Source organism: Homalodisca vitripennis, chromosome 5, assembly GCF_021130785.1.
Source record: "Homalodisca vitripennis isolate AUS2020 chromosome 5, UT_GWSS_2.1, whole genome shotgun sequence".
NCBI lineage: Eukaryota > Metazoa > Arthropoda > Insecta > Hemiptera > Cicadellidae > Homalodisca > Homalodisca vitripennis.
The window spans coordinates 95,480,078-95,492,583 of record NC_060211.1 but is presented as its reverse complement, the minus strand read 5'-3'; the positions used below and the strand labels follow the sequence as shown (position 1 = coordinate 95,492,583).

Sequence of the window (12,506 nt, the reverse complement as noted above, 5' to 3'; positions counted from 1 at the left end):
GTCATGTTCGTCTGGAGAGATCCAAAGAAAGTCGACGACGAAGAAGCTCAAAACGAAACATTTACATCGTTTCGTCATCAGAGACGCCTATAAATAGGTAAAGTGGTAGTCTCATTGTCTCAGCAGGTACACAATTGTGTGCACTATGATTTGATAGACACGATCTTCAAGTACGGTGGAGCAACCGAGTTTTCTACACATAACGTAGCTATGGTAATTTCCTGAGATTACATTATTAGTAAATTACTTGTATATTATTATGAAGTGTTGTGTAGGCTCTATGTGGCAAAGGACTTACTCAAACTCTTTGATGTATGGTGTTCATACTGAGAAATGACTTATACTCCTTACTTCAGTGCTTCCCAAATTGTGCGCCGAGGCGTCCTGGGGCGCCTCGAATTCCTGCCAGGGGCGCGGCGGTTAAGCGATAGGAAAAAGATAATAACATATCTTGTGAAAAATTAAAAATATATAATGACTATTGACTTAACTCTAGACTACATTTATAATATTGAATCGAATTATTAATTGTCATTAATAATATACGTACAGCGCCATAAATGACTTAAAATTACTTTTATATTAAAACAATTCAGCATAAACTGACATGAGTACAGTACATGGCCACGTCATCGCAAGAATAGCGTTCTGTTCAGACTCGCAAGCGCACTCGACCACTAATTATTCTTGGAACGTGTTGCCTTGAAGGTACACATCACTCCACCCAGACAAGCCAATAAGCATGACATTGACTGGCAAAGATGTGTTGAAGTATGTAGTCTACTGATAGTGGCAGCTAGTTCAATGGCGGGTCGAAAAAAGTGGCTCAAGCTCTGTTCGTGTGAAAGCGAGTATTGACATTTGGAACCATTGCATGATCCATAAGAAACATTAGCCACTTAACATCTCATTAAGGAACTGCACGATATACTTAACATTTTGTTGGTGCAATTAAGTACATTTAAAACACTACTAAAATACTAATAAGATTTTAAAGATTGTTTTAAACGAATGTACAATGACATTGATCTGACAGCTCATGTTTTATTCTACGGAAGTTCTTGTTCGTTGTCTCGTGGTAACCCTCTCTAGGGTGTTTGAGTTGAGACACGAAGTATATGCTTACCATAAGGATTTATCCTTATTATTGCCAACCATGTCATTGCCGGTAAATTTATTGATACGAAACTTTCTGCCGAAGATAGCTTTTCTTACTTAATTATTTGAAAGTTTGAACATACTAAGTAAGTAAATGCAAGAAAAGAACACACATTCTTTTTTAAGCTGTCAGACAAAGTGGAAGGTTTTAAAAAGGAACTCAATTTGTCGAAAGCTATCATAAAAGTTGTCTTGGCTAAAGGTAAATACACGAAATTTTCCGCCTTGAAACAGTTTATTGAAGAAAAATTCACTGGGTGTATTTTGATGAATATCTACCTATAAACGATGTGAACTCCATAATGTGAATATCAAATCTATTTAACAAAGAAATGCATATAAACTCTTTGAAGAAAATAGATAACTGGTTGAATTCCAAACAGATATTCCGTTGAAGACTGGATTAAAAACGAAGTATTTGCTAGAGTTTTGGTGTAACGCCGAAAAAGGTGAACCCGCAAATCGCCAGGAAAGCATTGCTTGTGTTTATAACCTTTGCTACTTCCTACCTTTTTGAGGTGGGCTTCTCAGTTGAGTGTGGCAGTTATCAAATCAAAATTTAGACCAAATATAAATTTGAAAAAGAAGTGTTCCGAACATGAATCCAGATTTTGACGTACTAATTAAAGGAAAAATCATATCTTTCTCATAAACCTTTAGCAAATATGTCCGATTGGCATGTGTGGAACTTTAAATGAATATTACGACGAATTATGAAGCAATCGTTGAATTATTAAAACAATATTTAATATCTTAAACGTTTTTACTTTACTTTTTTACTTTATTTACTTCCCTCTAAATATTTACTTGTTCTATTCAAATTCTAACAATAATATAATGATAGCTTTCTTCTTTAAAAATCAGTAATAGTGAATAGTACATAGTTTCACATAATTCATTAAAAACAGAATTTATACTTGATTCAATTTATGGTGGCTAATTTACAATAGACATAGTCTTAGAAGTCTCATAAGCATTCTTTCTTAAGAAAATGGTTCTTATAGTTTACGGTAATGAATTGAAATATTAAGCAAAGGCCCCATTACTAAATTTTTCTGTTTCAGTAATTAATTCTTTGAAATTCAGACCTCTATTTCCCACCAATGTACAGGCCAGCGAGAATGTTAAAATATTATTCAGTAACTATCATGCATTTGTATTAGGTTGTATTAGGAGGTTTTACTTGCAATGTGGAGTTTAAGTTAAACTTGTATGTATATTTTTCTAGGCTACTTTGATATGAAATTACGGCATGGCATAAAAACTAAATATATGTCGATGATTAACTTTGTTCCATAGTGGTGTTAGACAGCATTTCATATAGATAGAAAAGTATTTAAAAATTAATGAATTACATTGTTACCGCAACAAAATTAACAGGTTCATGCAATTCCCTAGTTTACATTATAAGTGTGATGTAAATTATAGCAATGTTACGTAAAACAGGAAAGAAATTTTTATAGCTTAAAATAGACCATCCAGTATCTACTTCTAGATTTACTACTGGAGAACCTTTCCATTTAAGGTGGTTTATTCCATTTTTTGGCTTGGAGTATATGTTTTACCTTTAAATGATATCCATTTTAGATAGACTTCCTGAACGCAGAAAAAGTAGGAAAATTGAATGTAGGCAATTTTGTGAAAGATTAAAATGTGAAATTGATGCATACTGTAGATACATAAAGTTAAGGCATCAGAGTGACATATTTTTGTTGATTATGGCTCCAGGAATTGAATATTTTAAAATTTTTAATACTTTAAGAAAATTGTATAAAATTACGTGTTATTAATAAATTTGTCATAAGAAAATTGTATATTTTTTTTTATAAAACGTGACATTCATTTCAGCCGTTTTTCATGTAGGCTACATACTGTAAAATGTTCATATCCTTATCTCCAACCGTTATGATATACCAACATTTGACTTCAAATTTCTAACCCTCTTCATGGGATAAGAAAAACACTTCAAATTTTCTTGTCTTCAAAATTGGTATCTTAAATTACTTACCAAAACTTGAAAAGATTCCAATCAAATACCGATTTCATTACCTTAAATACCAGAATCACCAAGCAATTGCCGTTTATTTCATTACAGTATTTTAGTTTCGACTACTTGTGTCTAGTTTAGACACAGCATGAGTAACTCTCGGATCGTGTTCTGACACAGCTACAGGAACAATATGAACAGCTGTAGATCTGCGTTATGTGTGACCAGTGTTGATGGTTAACGTGTACAAAACGTCAGCTATTGTGACGTTCTCAATGAGCTTGCATTCTTCTAAGAAACGCCGACTCTATCAGGCGATACTGAGGTGTGCTGGCCGTGCAGATTTAGCCTGCTGCCCTCGTTAGAATGCTGCATGGTGTAACGTCAGCATTCCTGAAGCCGATCTCTTGTTGCTTAAGTGAAGAACGATTAGTATCTTAAATGAAAACAATATTACCATGTTGTACCCACCATAGTGTAGATCCAATTCCAACTTTACGGGAACCAATGTATTCATAAATGACATAAAACTGCGATCCTAACACCTGTATTCATTACTTGGTAGCTTCCTTACACATTCCCCCTTTTTTTCACAATAATTGTTATCGTTAGTATCTTAAATGAAAACAATATTACCATGTTGTACCCACCATAGTGTAGATCCAATTCCAACTTTAAGGGGAACCAATGTATTCATAATAGTCAAAAATGATATAAAACTGCGATCCTAACACCTGTATTCATTACTTGGTAGCTTCCTTACACATTCCCCCTTTTTTCACTTAATTATCGTTAGTATCTTAATGAAAACAATATTACCATGTTGTTACCCACCATAGTGTAGATCCAATTCCAACTTTACGGGAACCAATGTATTCATAAATGACATAAAACTGCGACCTAACATTTTTATTCATTACTTGGTAGCTTCCTTACACATTCTCCCTTTTTTCACAATAATTGTTATCGTTAGTATCTTAAATGAAAACAATATTACCATGTTTTACCCACCATAGTGTAGATCCAATTCCAACTTTAAGGGGAACCAATGTATTCATAATAGTCATAAATGATATAAAACTGCGATCCTAACACCTGTATTCATTACTTGGTAGCTTCCTTACACATTCCCCCTTTTTTCACAATAATTGTTATCGTTAGTATCTTAAATGAAAACAATATTACCATGTTTTACCCACCATAGTGTAGATCCAATTCCAACTTTACGGGAACCAATGTATTCATAAATGACATAAAACTGCGATCCTAACATTTTTATTCATTACTTGGTAGCTTCCTTACACATTCCCCCTTTTTTCACAATAATTGTTATCGTTAGTATCTTAAATTAAAACAATATTACCACGTTTTACCCACCATAGTGTAGATCCAATTCCAACTTTAAGGGGAACCAATGTATTCATAATAGTCATAAATGATATAAAACTGCAATCCTAACACTTGTATTCATTACTTGTTAGCTTCCTTACACATTCCCCCTTTTTTCACAATTGTTATCGTGTAATGTCTTTTTTAATTTTAGGATGGAATTAGGCTGATTAGGATAATACATTTCCAAAATAACAGTTCTCACAGTCTGCATCGTCTATCACCTGCAACTCAAGTTAAACTGTAAAAGTTAGCGCTGTAAAATTTAACTGGCGGAAGACTTTGGTAATATAAATATAGGTATTTGTAGAATATAAATTCAAACAATATATAATGGCCATATTGATTAGCATCAGTTTAATTATCAAGCTAAGAATAAGCCACTCGATAAACTCAACTATTTATTACTATTAATAAATTACAAATATTAGCCTACATTATATCTATCATAAATATAAATTATTCAATTAATTCATTGTTTTTCTTAAACGTTCCGTTTAAGATATAACACAAGAAATTAAGAAATTACCAGTTTTGATTTACTACTTGGTTTATTAAAAACACTACATTTCGAGGACCGAACCTCTTCTTCTTCAGGTATTAATAAAAAACCGCATAAAAAAGGCATGATGCTAAGACAGGACATAAAAATTAAAAACTGGTTCAAATATAGCCATGAACTCACCAATGCTTAACTAACAACAGAAAGTTTCACGTACAAAAAATGCTAAGTATGTATAGTACATAAATCCATATGACATATTCGCATAAGGACAAACATCTGGAGGAGATTGTGGAAACATATGGATTTTTAAGAACCATGGCCAATGTCTGAAATTCTATTATCCGGCCAAGGAATAATCTTTCACAGGTTTGAGCATAGTATTTTCCTCGATATTTGTTAAAAAGAAAACCTTTTAATTACAATCAAATGAATGTTTTCAATGATTTCAGTGGATATAATTTGGCCATAAATTAGATCAGTGTTTCAATTTATGAATAACCTGTCTCAATAAACACATGTTTTTTATATATTTTATTAAATTATTTTGTAAATAACGAACATCGAAATTCTTTTACAAGTAATTAGACTAGACTCCTTACATTTCAAATTAAAAGCCATCAAAAAGAAATAATAATCGAAATGAAGTTCATAGCCATAAAAATAGAGAAAAAATATTCCTACATTCTTCAACAAAAAGTACCTGGAGGCGCCGGGTATCGATCCCGGTACCTCTCACATGCTAAGCGAGCGCTCTACCATCTGAGCTACGCCCCCAGTTGAGTGAATTCACTTTACAGTTGCAATATAACCCGCACACTGACGTGAAATCTACTTGAGTACTATAATGTAATAGTTTCGTAAACTAAACTCTTCTTGTAAAATATAGTACTATATTCTTTAAGATCATATTAAATAGTTTAATTTGAAGCTTGTACGTACGCACTTTCGAAATATAATTCAATAAAGAAATCAATCAATAATATCATTATTTGATGTAGGCTGTTATAGGTATTTATGTTATTATGAAGGGGAATCGTTCTTGAAATCTTTACAGTTGTTGGTTCTGCAGACTTATTAGGGGTTTGTTGTCAAAACAATAAAATAAAAGGTATAAAAACATTTATACATTGATCTTTTGGTTAACCATGATGACAACAAGAAAATCACAGAATACAGAAATGAGTAAACAAACTGAGTACAATCATATGACATTTCATCGTGAGGAATTAACACATGTAATGAATACGTATCTTTTGGTTAACCATGATGACAACAAGAAAATCACAGAATACAGAAATGAGTAAACAAACTGAGTAAAATCATATGACATTTCATCGTGAGGAATTAACACATGTAATGAATACGTAATCTTTTGGTTAACCATGATGACAACAAGAAAATCACAGAATACAGAAATGAGTAAACAAACTGAGTACAATCATATGACATTTCATCGTGAGGAATTAACACATGTAATGAATACGTAATCTTTTGTTGGGTTTGTTGTCAAAACAATAAAATAAAAGGTATAAAACATTTATACATTGATCTTTTGGTTAACCATGATGACAACAAGAAAATCACAGAATACAGAAATGAGTAAACAAACTGAGTAAAATCATATGACATTTCATCGTGAGGAATTAACACATGTAATGAATACGTATCTTTTGGTTAACCATGATGACAACAAGAAAATCACAGAATACAGAAATAAATAAACAAACTGAGTAAAATCATATGACATTTCATCGTGAGGAATTAAACACATGTAATGAATACGTAATCTTTTGGTTAACCATGATGACAACAAGAAAATCACAGAATACAGAAATGAGTAAACAAACTGAGTACAATCATATGACATTTCATCGTGAGGAATTAACACATGTAATGAATACGTAATCTTTTGGTTAACCATGATGACAACAAGAAAATCACAGAATACAGAAATAAATAAACAAACTGAGTACAATCATATGACATTTCATCGTGAGGAATTAACACATGTAATGAATACGTAATCTTTTGGTTAACCATGATGACAACAAGAAAATCACAGAATACAGAAATGAGTAAACAAACTGAGTACAATCATATGACATTTCATCGTGAGGAATTAACACATGTAATGAATACGTAATCTTTTGGTTAACCATGATGACAACAAGAAAATCACAGAATACAGAAATGAGTAAACAAACTGAGTACAATCATATGACATTTCATCGTGAGGAATTAACACATGTAATGAATACGTAATCTTTTGGTTAACCATGATGACAACAAGAAAATCACAGAATACAGAAATGAGTAAACAAACTGAGTACAATCATATGACATTTCATCGTGAGGAATTAACACATGTAATGAATACGTAATCTTTTGTTGGGTTTGTTGGTGAGTCTTTCCTTACGTTATTCCATACTCAGTTGTGCCAGTCTATTTGTTTTATTTGAATTAAAATTGCGCTGTGCAGTATAAAAATGCTTAAAACTATGTAGCTTAATGTGATGTTTAAGTATAACATCTTAAACCTTTACTTAATACTTACGAATTAACTATCATTATTTTATTACTATCTATACGGAAGTGTTCTTACTATCTCTGTCATAGTTTTTACGCAATTTTAAAATAAAAATGGTTTCCAATTATAAGTTGATAGAATTATTTAAATTGTTGAATCATTTAAAGTTAAAGTATTATGTTTCAATGTTAAATTTCAGCTACAAATGAAGTTTTTCAAATAAAACACTGTATAGGTTATGTCATTCTACGTATAGACCGTATGTATTTATGATAGATATTAATTAATGTTTCTGTTAAAATGATCTCGCATGACTTTCAAGTTAAACAACAGAACACATTAAAATGTAGTACGGTATGCTTCCCAAACAGGAATCATATTACAGTTCCCTAATTTTTATACGAAAGCATAAATCGCGTTAACATTTTATTTGTAAGGAGTAAACGTTATGGACGTAGTTTAACTGACGCACAGCAGATGCATACTCTTTGTCTGTAATAAAAATAGGCATTCCTTTAATATATGAAAATGTATTAGGCGTTATATCCCAACTCATTTAGGGACCATCCCTCCACCACTAAACTGTGGGAAAATATATGAAATATTCAGTAGGGTTGAAAATTTGAAATGTAATTTTATATGATATGAGGGTTATAATATGCGATATACGAATGACTCCTCTAAAAGATTAAATATTACGTGTTGTAGTAAAATAATTAAATGTTTTGTAATTAGTATCTTGTTCATCATTTTATAACGTACCTACTTTTAATATACATATATAAACCTGTATATAGCCTGCTGTTTATGATTTTGGGCATTATAGTTTTAGAACATGTTACAAATACTATAAGCCCTGGCGTTCACAGGTTATTACAGAAACTAAATAAATATTCTATGTTTGCTTGGGGTAGATATGAGGAAGTAATTTGGGTTCCTTATCTGTTCGGATTAGAGCTACCAATGGTGTTGTGTAATGGCAGGTGTGTTTGAAGGGGTGAGGGGAGGGAGTACATAATGTGCAGACCGAGTAATACAATTTGCCGCACGGGGCCTGAAGGAGCACTATATTACAAGGTTTACGTTTATGACACTGTAATATACCCTTAAGGGGATCATCGTAACGTTTTGGAGGAAGAACGAGAAGAAGCCGACATCCTACAGTAATGGATGTGTAATTCTTCGTGAATGCAAAAATACTGGTCTATTATCGTAACTTCACATAGTCGTACATGTACTTTTCTAACACCTGTGTGAAAGTTTAAGTAAAGTTCATAGTAATTTTAAAATTTTAAATCACCCTCATGATAAAATTTCCGTGAGACTTTGTAGTTTCGTCAATCATGACCTCTAGAACCTAAAACCGCCATACTCTTTGACAAAATGTGTACCTATGTATGTATATAGGGTGTACCCGTCACCCGCCTCGTCCAACAGCGCGTGGACCTGTCGACCAGAGTGAGTGGCACATGCAGGCCGGGGGCCAACTACTAGCTGTCACTGCGGGCAGACCACCACGGGAGTCGCTGTGTTCGCCAGTACAAATGATGTTGCCGCCGGCGACAGATAATTGCTCGCCTCAGTTCTTCGGCCGTCATCGTGTCGACCCTGCCACGTCGCCACGATCTTCCATGGAACCATGCTTTGAACCAGAAAATTGTGCTCGTCAACTTCATAGAAGAGCTTTGCGTTCGATATGAGGGAGTTGAACTACTAGAATTGTATTCGATTTGAAGACGTTGGTTTACCAACCACAGTACGCCCGGCAAGAAGCTGCTGGCCGATCTTGGAAGGTCTCACTCGCTGCGCTCGGTCGACTGCTGTACGGCCCCCGCTTCTGCACCAGACTGCTCCGGTTGCCTCTGCTTGTGAGCGCTCCTCCTCCACGCCTATGTCCAGGACAGCGCAGCTAAAATCGCCGCAGTCAAATTTTCTAAATCAAATCTACATCAAATGATATAAAGAAATGCTCCAGGCATATTAAGAGCCCTTCAACGTAAGTAGTAAATGTATCCCTTAAAACAGGGGTTTTCCCCTCCGTCCTGAAAATCAAAATTCAATCCGAATTTAAAAAAAGACGATTCAACGTCAATTAGCAACTATTGGCCTGTCTCAATTTTGCCTTTTTTGAGCAAAATATTTTGAATAACTGTTAGATATAAGAATACTGCAGTTTGTAAATAAACACAACCACCTTTCAAAGGACCAACTTAGTTTTAGAAAGGGTAAGTCGATGTTAGAAGCAGTCGTGAGTCTGGTCAACATAATTGTGGAGGGGATAGAAGGTCGAAATTCCACAAGTGGTGTGTTTCTCGATAAAACAAAAGCGTTCGATTGCGTAGACCACACCAAACTGCTTGACAAATTGGAACCCCATGGCATTAGTCATGCCTCTATCGTGGCTTAGTTTATTTCTAAACCATCGATCACAAGTTGTTCAAATTACAAATCAAGTTTCAAGCCTAATCAAAATGAGCTATGGGGTCTCTCAAGGCTCCATCCTCAGTCTAATCCTTTTCTTAGTCTATATAAATAACATGGGACCATCACTTTTGCATGGAAAATTCGTGGATAAAGTAAAAAACAGTTGTTGAAGAACAGGATTTTGTTGAACTGTATCCAGTACTTTCAAAGACTTAATCTTTGACAAATTCGTCAAAATCAAACTTTTTGAATTTTTCCTTGCGCTGTGTAAAATCGGAGAACGGCCCGGAAATCATGCTAGCAAATCCATGCTAGAAGAAGTTTATGCCTCGAAGTTCCTTGGAATACAATTAAATCGAGGGTTGACTTTGTGAGGTACGTGCACAAAACGTTTACAACGTTCAAATTGCAAAAGAAAGCGATTTGAAAAATCGCAAAAACGAATTTCAGAGAATACCTACTGTCAACAACTTTTCAATCAATTGCAACTGTCGGCTCTACCGAGTCTCTACATTTTTCAAACAATTCTGTTCCGTAAGTCGAGATGTGCCCTGATAAGGAGCCGAAACATACATGAGTATGAGACAAGAGGCAGAGACAGCTACCGAACTGAAAGATACAGAGCACTTGCCCTCACAGGCTGGTGTTCATTTAATCAATAGATTACCAGATTCAATAAAAAATGCCCCAACGCAGAAGGCATCAAAAACCGCCTCAAACTCTTTTTAGCGTAAAAGGCATTTTGTTTAATGTCGCCGAATTTACGGCACACAACTAGGAGACCGACCATTTACAAGATTGACCCCGACGTTGGAGTGGGTAGAAATGGGTATGAATGAGACTGAATTAATGTAAAAACTGTATGTCTGAATGAGTATTGAGGTAAACTGATTTTATTTTTCCGTATACGTTCGCTATCTCAACTTGTTTTAGCAATAAACGATCTGATTTTGACTATGATTAGATATAGTTAAAATAGGAATTATAGAATGAAAAGAGAAATTTGCAAACACTTTCATATATATATATACATAGGTTCTATTATACATCGATGGCCTTGAATAAACTTGCTGCTAGCCAGTCTCAGCCATTTTCAAAAGAACGGCCATGGACATTTCGAGAAGTATTGGCTGCAGTAAAATAGAATAATTACAGTTTCTACGTAGTTATGAGATGAGATAACATCGATTGATTACAAGTGAATACATTCTAATTGCAACCAGACCAAGTCCACTGTTTTTAGAATCGTTTCTATATGTTTCTAACTATTTATATCTTATGACATTTCAAAATAATGGGGTTTTTAATTTGTGTAAAGTATTTAAAAGTTATAACCGAACCAACTAACTAATAACACATGCCTCGTTTAATAACTCGAGATGACAGCCACTATAGAAATAAACCTTTTGATTTCCTATGAGAGTATAATTAATATATATGAATATATTTATTTTATATTTCTATTAGATGTCCAATAATTAGGTGTTAAACTTCTATTTTCATAGAAACCATGAATATATTTTTTATTTTTCTATACAATACATATTGTATGATTTGATTTGAAGCAGAAGGAATTTAAAAAATAGGCTCCAACGAAAGTGCACTAACGGTTTGAAACTGCCACTGTGCGGTGCTTTGCCCTCCCGCTTGTTACGCCACCTATTTACGTTACGCTAAGCTTAGTTCGGCTACGCCAGAGGATAAATTGATCGATGTCCGTGTTAGAAGTAGTGTTCTGTCAATCTCACATTACGATTTACAGTATAAGTCCTCGGCTAATTTGTTATTCTTTGGTTTTAAAGGTTGGAAAACAAAACGTATTGTATTCCTCTATCGTTATTGGCCTTATGCTGAGGTTCTGTATGAGGCCATAGAGTTTATTGTTGCAGTATAATCGATTAGTCTACAATATTCGATCCGGAAGAGGTATGGTTTGTACATGTTTATGTCTGAGAATAGCATGCACAGCATTTATAAAAGTTACTTTTCGGTCTTATGATGCAAATAAAAAACAATGGTCAGCCGGTCACATTTCTAGAAAAACATAAATACTCGTACTTCTGTAATATAGAAGACTATTAATAGATGTATTCAGCTTATGGGTTTGTTTTAAACTATTCTGTAACAGCTGTTACTTAAGAAAACTTTTTGTTATAAATGCAAGTGACCAACTGATTCGGTTCACATAGTCAATATTGATTAGTACCGAAATCAGCTTCAAGTTTCCGTGGTGTAGCGGTTATCACGTCTGCCTAACACGCAGAAGGTCCCCAGTTCGATCCTGGGCGGAAACAGTTAATTTTTGCACCTCTCACCAGGCACACGTTTAAAAAGTAAATAGGTCTTTTTACCATGTATTATAAATTAAAAACTAAGTATATTATTACTTCTTTTTAATTCAGAATACCGAGTTCATTGTAGTTAACTTAATTACTATTAAGTAATTAGTCACTTTTCATTATTTTAAAGGTTAATTAGAAGTGGACGACTTTCTTAATATATTATAGCATTCAGTA

General features: G+C 33.8%; 2 non-coding genes across 2 annotated transcripts; one reads left to right on the top strand and one right to left on the bottom strand.

The window, feature by feature from the left end:
* Positions 1 to 5,740: 5,740 nt before the first annotated feature.
* Trnaa-agc lies at positions 5,741 to 5,813 on the bottom strand. The gene has a single exon. It is a non-coding gene; the product is annotated as a tRNA-Ala (tRNA).
* Positions 5,814 to 12,211: 6,398 nt separating this feature from the next.
* Positions 12,212 to 12,284, top strand: Trnav-aac. Its single transcript has one exon. It is a non-coding gene; the product is annotated as a tRNA-Val (tRNA).
* Positions 12,285 to 12,506: the final 222 nt, after the last annotated feature.